The 13312-nt window shown below is 34.4% G+C and overlaps 1 pseudogene; it reads left to right on the top strand.

Annotated features, from left to right (window-relative positions):
* The first annotated feature begins 7995 nt into the window (after positions 1 to 7995).
* Positions 7996 to 12203, top strand: LOC125469057 (annotated as a pseudogene).
* Positions 12204 to 13312: the final 1109 nt, after the last annotated feature.

The raw sequence follows: 13312 nt of genomic DNA, 5'->3' as shown, positions 1-13312 counted from the left end.
ACTTGTAGTACATGCATAAAGTTGGACAAAATTTGTAAGGTCGTTTAGTCAATCAGCTGTAGCAAATGAATAGACATTTTGTAATACTTTTAGTCATTTGTTTTTATATAGTTGAATGACTACATGATTTCTTATTTTATTAATTTGGTTGGATATGATCTTTACAAAGTATTTGAACGGTTTCGATCATTAATATGAAAATTCGTGAATTGAAAACTAAGTATCTTGAGGAAGAACTCCCTCATCCACTGAGTCATGAACGAAGTTAATTCATAATGTTAAATCTTCACTTATAAGTGAAAAAAAAATACTATTAGAATTTTAAAAGTTGCTATCTGGAGGCCACTGCGTTAAAAATAGGTAGAATATTTTTTTTTTACCAATCACGTTTTTGCTGTTTAACTTTAAATTGAAACAATTTTTGTGAAAAAAATCAATACCAAATGAGACCTTAGTGTTACAAGTTTACACGAAGGGTGGAGAGAATAAATTTGTTATATACACCTTTTTCTTAATACTTTTTCTTTAATACTTTTTGAATTCCTTGCTATATTCACATAAAGGAGTGAGGTGAATAAATTGGTTACAAACTCATAATTTACGATTTCAACCTAAAACCTTTTTTTTATTAAAAATAAAGAAAAATGTTATCAAACTATAATATTAAATATCGCATAAAATTTTAATAAAATCACTAACTGACAATCGAAATCATACTTATATTAGATATGTAAGTATTATAGCAAACACTAAGTTCGCAATACTTTTACACACCCACTGATTCCCTTCAACTTGAGAAGGGCTGCTTCTGCTCATAGTAACGTGTTTGAGACGTCCAAAAATATAGGTGGCCAAGTCGGAGCCACACATTCAATATTCCTAAAATGCAAAGCAGAAAAAAGGACGACGACCTAGAGAGTCCTAGTATTTTGCTAGATCGAGACGTGTGAGAAATATGCGCTGCGCGATAAAGTTAAATTCCACCGTTCGTTACTATCCAAAGGCTGATATTAGAAGAAAATAATCACCGACTGGAAATGAGGACATGTGTCTCTAACAAAACACACACAAAAAATAAAACCCATAAATCTGTTTTTGTTATGAATAATGATAGAGAGAATAAAATTTTAAATTAAATGACATGTCACCAGTTGAAAATAAACACGTTAATCAAAACTTAACTAAGAATCCAATCATTAACAATCATGTCATTTGGTATTATCAAGTGATTTGTGGTTTGTGTTAACCCAAAATGAGATTCATTTTTTCTCCAAATTCCATTTTCACCTCAAACTAAGAAATCCAAAAAGGGTAAAAATTAGAAAGAATGCTTTTAATATAACATTTGCGAAAGGCAATCATGCTCGTATAGATACTACTTTCCCACAGAACGATCCCTATCCTGCAACAGCAAACAATGCCCTGGAAATTCATTGGCTTCAATCCAAATTCTTATTTCTCAATCTGCAAGAGAAATACAATATCCAGCAGGTTAAGCGTATTCTTCATTTCCACATCATAACAACTCTGTAATGGTCTCATTCTCATGGTTAAACACAGTCATGTTCAACTACAAAGAAACATTAAGGAACAAAAAAAACTGAAGAAATTGAAACAGAGAGATTGATGAGGATTAAGGGATAATTTGACAGTGTGGAAAGGGATGATATTCTAGTATGGTTGAGACCATACTAAATGTATGGACTTTAACAAACAACCCAAACATGATATTTAATTTGAGATGCAGTTTCGGTTTCAATGCAGTTTTCAAAAGCCAAAACCAAAACCAAACCGTTACCTACATTGCGGTTCAGTTTCAAAACTGCAAAACCAAACCGTTCAGTACAATCTGATTTGATTTGTGTTTCGGTTTCGATGTTCAGTTTCAAGTGCCCCCTAATTCTAATTGGCTTGCAATTTCGTCCTCTCTGCACCTCATCGTCATGTTAGCATCCCAGTGTAAAAATTCACGATGATGATTAATAGTAAAATGCCAAAAGCACAATAATTCCCCCATCTTAAAGACAATTACAATCAAGATCAAGAGGCAGAAACACAATTAATCAAGAGTACATTGCCTTTGCCCCTGTTAAGTCTAGTTTTGAAAAGTCAATATGTCAAGTTTTTTTGTTCAACCGTGCAAGTGGGTAGGAGTAGGTTCGGTTTCATTTGGTTCGTTTTTTTTTTTTTCGGTTTTCGATTTTTGAACCTACCCCGACAAGTGTGTCAAAATTTTGAATGGTGGTGTTGTCGCAGAATCTTTTCACATGTAATAAGGCTATTAACTTTACCTGTGTATGCACAAGCAAACTTTTATAACACCTATGTGGACAATATCAACCATTAAAAACAGATCTTGCAGCCGCATAAATTTGAACTTTATTCATTTATTTTCTAAGCGCAACGAAATATCTTTCTTTTGCCCCTTTCTCATGTTCCTTTGTATTCTTTCTTTGGAACTGATAAATGTCAATGATAATCTATGACACGGTATATTTGGGTGGGGAATTTTCAAGTCATGCGATTGAAAACCAAATTACAAAAGAGAATACCACAAAATTAGAAAATTCTTCAATAGTTGTGGAAATCTTTGTACTTGTGGAAATAGACTATTCAATACTTGTGGAAATCTTTGTACTATTCATCTCAAACACGCTACAATCAAAGGTGGGGCTACAAGTAGCTATCAGAGGCAATACAACAGGTGACCAAAACATAACCATATCTTTATACAGGCATTGAAGTTTCCACTAGCCAACTGGGAATGTATTGATTTCATGACTTAATAATTTAAAGTCTTGGTCCTTGGAGTTATTTGTTCTTTACTTGGTCCTTGGAATTATTTATTTAGAACATACAATATTTGTTGACTTGCACTGCATGCATAAAGTCGGATAAAATTTAATACTCCAGATTTATTATTTGTTTTAAATGTTGTTTGCCTTAGCCTTTTGGCATGTGTGCCATTTACTTGTAGTACATGCATAAAGTTGGACAAAATTTGTAAGGTCGTTTAGTCAATTAGCTGTAGCAAATGAATAGACATTTTATAATACTTTTAGTCATTTGTTTTTATATAGTTGAATGACTACATGATTTCTTATTTTATTAATTTGTTTGGATATGATCTTTACAAAGTATTTGAACGGTTTCGATCGTTAATATGAAATTTCGTGAATTGAAAACTAAGTATCTTGAGGAAGAACTCCCGCATCCACTGAGTCATGAATGAAGTTAATTCATAATATTAAATTTTCACTTATAAGTGAAAAGAAAATACCACTAGAATTTAAAAGTTGTTGTCTGGAGGCCACTGTGTTAAACATAGGTAGAATATTTTTTTTTACCAATCACGTTTTTGCTATTTAACTTTAAATTGAAACAGTTTTTGTGAAAAAATCAATACCCAATGAGGCCTTAGTGTTACAAGTTTACATGAAGGGTGGAGAGAATAAATTTGTTATATTTACACCTTTTTCTTAATACTTTTTCTTTAATACTTTTTGAATTCCTTGCTATATTCACATAAAGGAGTGGGGCAAATAAATTGGTTACAAACTCATAATTCACGATTTGAATTTAAAACCTTTTTTATTACAAATAAAGAAAAATGTTATCAAACTATAATATTAAATATCGCATAAAATTTTAATAAAATCACTAACTGACAATCGGAATCATACTTATATTGGATATGTAAGTATTATAGCAAACACCAAGTTCGCAATACTTTCACACATCCATTGATTCCCTTCAACTTGAGAAGGGCTGCTTCTGCTCATAGTAACGCGTTTGAGACGTCCAGAAATATAGGTGGCCAAGTCAGAGCCACACATTCAATATTCCTAAAATGCAAAGCAGAAAAAAGGACGACGACATAGAGAGTCCTAGTGTTTTGCAACATCGTGACGTGTGAGAAATATGCGCAGTGCGACAAAGTTAAATCCCACCGTTCATTACGATCCAAAGGCTGATATTAGAAGAAAATAATCACTGACTGAAAATGGGGACATGTGTCTTTAACAAAACACTAAAAAAAAAAAAAAAACCTTAGCAAATAATCTAATCATGTCACTTAGTTAGCAAATAGCGGGATATATTGAATTGGAAATTTGAGAAATTTTAATGGATTTATAAATCCATAGATTTTTATGGAGTTTAACTGATTTATAGACATTTCATGTAAAATTTTAATTCAATTCCCTCGAAATCTCAGGGGAAGAGGTGAGATTTGTGGATGCTTAAAATACACTACAAAATCTCTCCTATTCCCTCTAATTCCTCAACTTTTCCAAATTCTTTAAATTCAAATTCTAATTGAATACACCTGGAATGTTATAAAATTCTTTAAAATTCTAATTGAATACACAAGGATTTCTAAAGATTTTAATAAACTATCTTAAAATCTTGATTGAATACACATTGAATTTCAGCGAATCACTTAAAATCTTGATTGAATACCCTTAGATTCATTAAAAGAAATAAAATCTTTCAAAATCTCAATTGAATACATCCCCTAAAGGTTTAAAAATTTGATCTCCCTAGCATTACCAATTTGTTATTATCAAGTGATTTGTGGTTTGTTTTAACCCAAAATGAGATTCATTTTTTCTCCAAATTCCATTTTCACCTCAAACTAAGAAATCTAAAAGGGGTAAAAATTAGAAAGAATGCTTTTAATATAACATTTGCGAAAGGCAATCATGCTCGTATAGATACTACCTTTCCCACAGAACGATCCCTATGCTGCAACAGCAAACAATGCCCTGGCAATTCATTGGCTTCAATCCAAATTCTTATTTCTCAATCTGCAAGAGAAATACAATATCCAGTCATAGTTAAACACAGTCATGTTCAACTACAAAGAAACAGAGTCATAGTTAAGCGTATTCTTCATTTCCACATCATAACAACTCTGTAATGGTCTCATTCTCATAGTTAAACATAGTCATGTTCAACTACAAAGAAACATTAAGGAACTAAAAAAACTGAAGAAATTGAAACTTGCCACTGAAGTACGTCCTGCAACATGCGTGTTCACTTGGAGATGCCTCACTTGGTACATCATTACCCTGTTATTTGATGTTCACTAAAACTAATTTCGCAAATATTCAAAATTATCCCAATGTTATTAAGTTACTAACCTTATTTTTCATAAAAAATTCACCAATTCCGTCAATGCTTAGACCTATTAGTTAAATTTTGCACCTTTTCATCCCTTTGGTGATTACACCATTTCTGTTGTGAAAATACTTCAAGCTTTGTAGGAGGAACACCACCTCCAACTCCTCTTGCACGACCATTTTGCTCAGCACCAAAAACTTTGGAAATAGCGTCACTTCGAAAACCAGATAGACGATGATCCATTTTCATGTTGCATAATTTTTTTCCTAATGTTGCACATCAAAATTAAGACCTCATCAGCCATTGTTATATCAACGAACAAGAAGAAATAAATGATTAAAGTATTACTTACAATAGTATCTACAGAAAGCAAATTGGATGGTCCACCACCCTTCTTAGCATGTGCTGCAATCCAAACCATCAAAGCATTTTCCTAAAAATATGCATCAAAGCATTCTCCGTTTTTTTATGACTATTATTTGCATACTTGTATTTCACATGTTTTCACTGTTTTTGTTTCCGTTAAATATGGATTATACTTTTTCAGTTGCCTTAGCCTTTGGCATGAATCTTTCATGTGTTGCTTCCTCAAAAGTAGAAAATAGTGCACAAAATGTCGATATTGAGACAAGAATAATGTCAAAGAAAACATTTCATTTAAGAATTACCAAGTCTTCCAAATAACAATTCAAAAAAACAAAAAAAAAAAAGTTGTCCTAACCTAGCCCTCTAAACAAGCTAGAAAACATCACAGCATATGACAGAGGTAAAAAGATGCATTAAAGCATTCTCCGTCATTTGATCAACTCCACCATTACGTAAACCCAATCGATCGTTTACATCATTTAAGAATTTGAAGTATGCATATCCATGACCTATTGCATATCAACGTGCCACAGACGTCCCAAAATCCAACAACAAACCCAATCCCCATACTGATTTAAAATTCCTCTCTATGCATCCAATGCAGGAATTGCAGTACGGCCTTGTTCCTTAGAGTCAAATTAAGACCAAGAACCACAATTACTTGGGAAAGCAAAATAATTCCACTTTATCAAGCACATCAAGTACCAAGACAATCTCCTATACTTTCCTTATATTTGAGAATTTTTTTAAGGTATCCGGCGAGTTCCAATATATTGAGATACTTTGAGAAACTCTATTCCCGTCTATTAGAAGCTATTTGTCCCTATATTTAGGTGATGGGTAATGCTAAGGAAATCAAAATTTTTAAACCAAAGGATGTGGTTGTTGATGATTGTATTATTAGTTAAGTATTAATTAACGTGTTTATTTCCTATTGATAAAACATCATTTGAAACTCAATATAGCACATGTATTGGGTGGCCGACAATGAAACTATCAGAAACTGAGTTTCAAGGATGAAACTCAATATAGCACATGTATTAAAGTCCGATGTCAGTACCACCGCAATAATAAACCACTCATGTTATGATTAACAAATCAAGTCAGCTTTATCATAAAAATTAGGGGTGGGTTCGATTTTTTACCAAAACTGAAACCGAACTGAAACTTTGGTTCGGTTTGGTTTGATTCAATTTTCTTTCGATTTTTTGGTTTTGGTTTCGTTTTTATTTTATTTTATAAAACTTGATTTTTTTTTTTGTTTAATATGGAATTTAGAAAAGAGGCTTGCATTGGTAGACTAATAATAAGAAAATGGGGAAAGTGGAAAGTGGGAAGGTAGTTGTATGCATACAAGATCATATAAACCAATCATATTTTATCAACAACCTCAATTGCAAAGAAAAATGATCACCGTATCCATTCAAAAAGCTACAAATAGAGAAGCTCTTCAAAAATCAACAACCTCAAATACTCCCAGTCTAAACAAAGTATGCTCCTTGAAAAAGCCCTATGTTAGTTTCAAACTTGGCAACAAAGTTTCACAAGAAACCATAGGCATACATTCATAAAGTGTAAAAGGATTCGGTTCGGTTCGATTTTCGAACCTCCAAAACCGAAACGAAACCAATAAGGTTCAGTTCGGTTTTTTCTTTTTCAGTTCATTTTTTTTTTTCGGTTTTCAATTTTTTGAACCCACACCTAATACAAATCAAATGATAATTGTATGTCATTGTGTGAAAGAACAAAATGAAAACAAAATCTTGATGAGCTTACATTCTTGAATTTCTTCGGATGACTTGCACGTTCAAAAGTTAGAAGTTCGGAGAACTTTCAAGATGACCAAAAAAAAAAAAAAATTTACACTCTCCACGCTGTAGGACACAAAAGAAGTAGTTCAAAATAGTAGGATTTAGGGAAAGTACTTTAGAGTGATTACATCCACAACCCTAATAGACCAACAATCCAAGAACCAACATTTATGAAAATTTCAGATTAAATTTTGTATTTTTTTTATATTTAAACTCCATTCCAACTGTACTCTAGACTGATTGGGCATGTCTAAGGTGCGGACGAAGGGTACGTACCATTCGTGCGACAATGATCTGATGCTTGAGAAGGGACAAGCTTACGAGTAGAACCGGGTTGTTGTGGCCTGGTCCAATAAAAAAATTTAAATTTTTCATTGAGTTGCTATCTTTTGTCTGTAGAAGGGAAACATGGAGCAAAAGGGCCTGAAAAGAGGGGTTCTTGCTCCAATAGAAGAGGGAAAGAGAGCGAGTTGGAGTTTGGAATGGATTTTAGGTGGATTAAAACTGAGTTACGGTTGTGACCATGTAATCCTATAACTTTTATTTTTTTTGTTCATTTGGTTTGTTTTTCAACGGCGAGAGAAGGGGAGAATAGGATTGTCCCCGACAGGAATTGAAAACCCCATTCCAATTTGTACTGTAGACGAAACAACTTGCGGTTGTTGATTACGGGCTTTCTTCTGTGGCCCAAATAAATGTGTAGTTTCTCGGCCCTTGAAAACTTAATTCTCTTTTTGGGCCGTACGTGATTTCATGAGTCCCAATATTACTACAACCTTCAAGGTTCTGGTTCTTTAACTCACGAGAGTTCTGAGGCTATTTCAAAGGCTTCCATCTTCATTCGCTCATCGGGAGAGAGGGAGTGTTGGATTGGCTCAAGACGCAGACAGCGAAAGAACCCGTTGTTAATTTGGTTCAATAGGGAAGCTTTCAATTTCGGGGTTTTGGGTTTTTGGAGTCTAGGTCGTGCTGTTTCTGTCGATTTCAGCTTCGCCAAACTGCCTCAGGTGCAAGCATTTGATCTCCGAAGTCCCGGCGTTGCAGATGATTGGCATCCAAAGAGAGAATATAATTTTGGATACAGAAATTGACCAATTAATCAGGTACTTATAAGGAGGCCAATTCGACCACCGATTTCTGGAAAAAGTACATTTTGATTCTGGTTATTGATGAATTTTTTTATTTTATTTTTCTGTTCAGTTTGGAGATGAGAATGTGGAGTTGTTTTCTATGGCGGTTATGAGTTTGACGAATTTGGGGCTAGTTGGGGCTAGTTTCTTTGTTAAGTTGAGTTAGGAGGATGGCGGTCTTGAAAATTAAAAAGGGTTAGTGCTATTGTAATGGCACTTGCATTTGTTTTGAACCTACAAAATATTTGGCCGTTTTCGGTACTGAAATCCGACGACCTGAGAGTATCGAATCAGTGTGACTAGGATTCTGATTAAGTTTTGACAGTTTGTTTTCGAACTTGCCTTCTTACACTCACAATTTTCATCCCACTCCTGTCCAACCCTCACTCGTCATTGTTGTCAATGCTCGCAAACCTAGTACTCACTTCTCTCTCACACGTTTTGGTACTTAGCTTTGATTGCAAATTATATATATTGTACACTATAACATATATTAACAATTGTAAAGAAATTCTGGACCTTTAATTTGGAAAAACCAATTGTAAGAGTTGGTCTTTGTGTCCCAAACTGAAAGTGGGATAAACTTAGAGGGAGTTTGAAAAAGCGTCCAATCCGTCAAAGAAATAGTGGCTTTTAGTCTAACGTTGATTGGGATCTCAGAGAGACTGTAATGGATTCTAATGACATCAGTCAAAATTTCTAATACAAGGTGAGCTTACACTGCCTTTGGATCTGTTTTTTGTGCCTGTTTCTCTTTGCTTTAGTGCTTTTTGCTCTTTTATGGGAGATTCATATGGAGCCTATTAAGGTTATCGTTTCTGTATAAATATATTTCTCAATTCTTATATGGTGTCTCGTGGTTGTTAGGAAAGCAGGTGCAGTTCACGTACAAGCAAAGGTGGAGGCTGTGTATATGTAGGGATACCGTCCCAAGAAAAGGTAAGTTTGCGATTTTTCGTCTTGAGTAGAACAAATCCATGTAAACGGTGTAATTTTCTGCCTATATTTTAATTTGAGTTAATATGGTGCTTAACTAACAACGTGTCGATAAGTTCAAGTAAAATCACTTTCATTGGGTTCATTCATCTTTATGAGCAACTTTTTTGCACAAGTGATATTGGAGAGTGGGGAATCGAACTCAGGACTTTGGGTGTTAGAATCTCGTTTCAGTTTCTGTTTTTAACTTTTTACATGTAGCGCATTGTTGAAGACGGACATTATTCTCATGCATTCATGGATTCGAATCTCTACATTTTGTGCCCAAAAGATTCATATCTTCACCAACTTCACAAAGATGCTAAATCATGATTTGTATCAAAACATTCTGTATTTTCTTTTATTTTTATGGTAATTTTAAGGATAAATCGAGATTAAATACTAAATCGTATCCGGGCGTAACTTATTAGTTTCGTATAGAAATGGTGCCGTAAAGCTAGCAAATGATTTTATTGTTACTTAGTTTAATAATCCTCGACTCCTGGGATATTTTTAATAGATTAATGGTAGATTTGGTTGTCTATAAATTATAAGCAAATAAATAAAAACAAACACCGTTTCCGAGAGCCTTTTCTCCTCTTGTTCTATATGGATTTTTGAGCTATTTTTTCAACTATTACATTCTTTTTCTCTAATTTTTTTTTGCGATTTGGGTTTTGTTTAGAATTCAGTTCTATAGTTTGTAAGGCAAAAAGGATGGATCTTGTGGGGGTTTTGATCTGATCAAGAAAGGGAAGAAAAAGACGTAAGAGTGAAAGAAACCCATAAAAAAAAGGGTTTGAGCATTGGAGAAGCAGCTGAAAGGTTTTACAGCTTCATTTTTTTTTTTTTTCTGGGCCAACTGAAAATGTGCTTATTCGGTTTTTGGTGCTTATTGATTTTCTGGCCAGCTGTGAAGCTTTTATTTTACTGGGTTTTGGTGATTTCAGCTTCCCCAAGTTGGTTGAGGTACTAGAAGAACTTTTAAAGTTTCTGGTTCATTGCATTATTATCTAGTACTAGTTTATTGGATGGAGAGAAAATGCTAACGGCCGATGTAATCATAATGTTTTCATGATAAGTTTATAGTTGAGTTTATTTCTTGGTATTGTGATTATAAGGAAATGGGATTCAGTAGATAATTTCTACTTTGATAAATTATCAGGAGGTTTTGAAGTTTAGTCAGCGTGAAGTCAAAGGAATCTGAGTTTAGTTGGGGTGGTTTTGTTTAGAGGCAGAGATTGAAAAGGGGATTTGCAGTTCAAGTTGATACGTGTAACGTGAGTGACATTGAGATGGGGGTTCAATGCTCCAAACTCATACCATGTTGCTTGAATTCACATACGATGGCAGCGGTTCTCGAAGCTCCTGACATTGGTGGGTTAATATCTATGTTTCTTTTGTTTTTGCGTTTTATGTTTTGATGGAGAAACAGATCATATCTGATGCTTGTGGATGGTTTACCTGTAATACAGATGATGAGGGGAAGAGCAAGGTTGACAACTTGCCTGCATTTTGTGAATTCACGTTTGAGCAACTTAAAAATGCGACATCTGGTTTTGCTGTCGAGTACACTCTGTCTGAGCAAGTAGAGAAGGCTCCAAATGTTGATTATAAAGGGAAACTCGAAAATCAGAAGAGAATTGCTGTTAAGCGCTTCAATAGGGTGACCTGGCCTGAATGCTCGGCAATTTTTGGTAGGCATCCTTTAACTTGGTACTTTTCTATCTCAGAATGATATAATTCAGATACTTTGGTGACGAAAACTGGTCTGCATTTGTAAGGCTTGCATCACATCTTTTCCATTGTAAGGCGTACTCATACTAATATGAGGTTTTTGGTTACTGATTTATGTTGTACTCATTTTTAGTGGTTGGATACCGGATCCATTTAGTGTTGCAATTGCCTCTGCTTAATAGTTTCACTTTGTCTCACTGATGATTTAAGTTTGGGTTTTTCATTCGGAAGGGATATATTGGCATATTAAGCATCACATTTATTTAATAAATGAGGGCTACGTTATGTTAGAACTTGTGGATGCGCTTTATCACGACCTCAATGCTTACAGAATTTTATTCAATGAGGTAACTATATTTTGAGTCCATCTGTTTGATAACCTTTCCTAGTATATTCTGATTGTATTCGTTTATTTTATTTATTATAACTTTTCAGGATGCCAATCCCGGAATATCCGCTTTTGCCTGATTGAAAAAAGTACGGATGGGAAGAGTTATAGTACAAATCTGGCATTTACTCCTCCTGAATATATTAGGACTGGTGGGTATATCGTGGAAAAAAACGGTGTTTTTGCTCCAAATAACTCATTCAAATTTATGATTTACTTGACAAACATCCTTTAAGTATGCTGTTCAGCAATTATTATACACCGCAGATCCCTTGTTTTGCAGGGAGAGTAACACAAGAATGTGCAATATATAGATTTGGACTCTCTTGATTGATCTTCTCAGCGGAAAGCGTATCCCCTCTAGCCATGTAAGTTACTCTTTTACCTACGATAAAATATAGTTTAAATTCAATTGTTATGAACTCTGCGTGAGGATTTATCCTTCTTAGGATATGTAAACACAAGTAAGTAAATTTATTCATCTGGTGGTTGATCATTTTGTCCCATGCCCGAGACCTGATTCGAGACAGAAATCTTCAGATGCTGACAGATTCTTGCTTGGAAGGACAGCTTTCTAATGATGATGGTGCTGAGTTGGCACACTTGGCTTCACTATGTTTACAATCTGAACCCCGAAAGCTACCAAATCCAAAGTCATTAGTTGCTTCTTAGACTCCTCTTCAGGAAGAAATTGAGGTTGGTTCTGTCTCCTTTGTTTCTCTTATTAAGCATTCTATTCCCAACTTTACTCAGGGAGCATAGTTTGACTGCTTAAAATCTTCACACAATTGTTTGTAGATCTATAGTTTAGGGCAGTCTTGTAAGCAATATAGTCATACGCTATCTTCTTTTCACTGGACACAATCTCAGCTATTTGTGTAAGTTCATATCCATCGATTTTTTATTTGTTGTAATACTGAACCTTGTACCAAGCGGAAATTATTTGAAAATTTGGGAAAGGGGCATGACACTAATTTGTTATTAGTGAGGACTTGAGAGAGCTACACTTTTGTTTAGTGCCTTTCATGGTGAATGATACTCTATAAAATATGAATCTCTATACCCTGAAACTGTGGGTCCTTAACTACAAGGGTTTTCATTGATACCGTACTTGTTGGGTGCCAATTAGAAACAATCAGATCTGCACCATCGTAGTAGTAAGTAGTTTAATCAAATATAGATGCTTAACTTGATGCTGGTAGCTATATCCGGTTCCTTCTTTTGTTTTGATGGGTATCCCACACGGTACCTCCTGGTCTTCTCTTTCACCAGTCGGTGAAGCCTGCTCAAGAAGGGATTTGACTGCTATACATGAGATCCTAGAGAATATCGACTACAAAAACGATGGAAAGACAAATGAGGTTCTATATTTGTTTAACTAATGGAGAAATATCTAATAAGTTGTGTTGTATACATATTTAGCCTTCCCAATAGTTACGTTCCACTGCAGCTCTTTTCCAAATGTGGACTGACCAAATGCAGGACCATTAGAATCAAAGAAAAGGGGGGATTCTGCTTTTAAGCACAAGGACTTCAGAACCGCAATTGAGCAATTCACAGGTTAGGTTCTTATTATGATACTTGTGGGAAATTCTGAGTAGAGCTGGATAATAGTTACTTTCATGTTCTTTAACTGACCTGTTAAATTAAATTACTAAACACAGCTTCGTACGAAATTTTGTTTGGTTTAGATTTCCGGTCAGAATATGATTGTTACATCTTATCTTCTAATTCTTGATAGTAAGAAACAAGATTGGTAGTCTAAGGTACCTTAGAGTATC

The sequence above is a fragment of a genome, unplaced genomic scaffold (genome assembly GCF_019419815.1).
Source record: "Pyrus x bretschneideri cultivar Hongxiangsu unplaced genomic scaffold, Pyrus_bretschneideri_v1 Contig40, whole genome shotgun sequence".
Lineage (NCBI taxonomy): Eukaryota > Viridiplantae > Streptophyta > Magnoliopsida > Rosales > Rosaceae > Pyrus > Pyrus x bretschneideri.
Note: the sequence above shows the minus strand (reverse complement) of the source record. Positions and strands in the feature narration are given on the sequence as shown.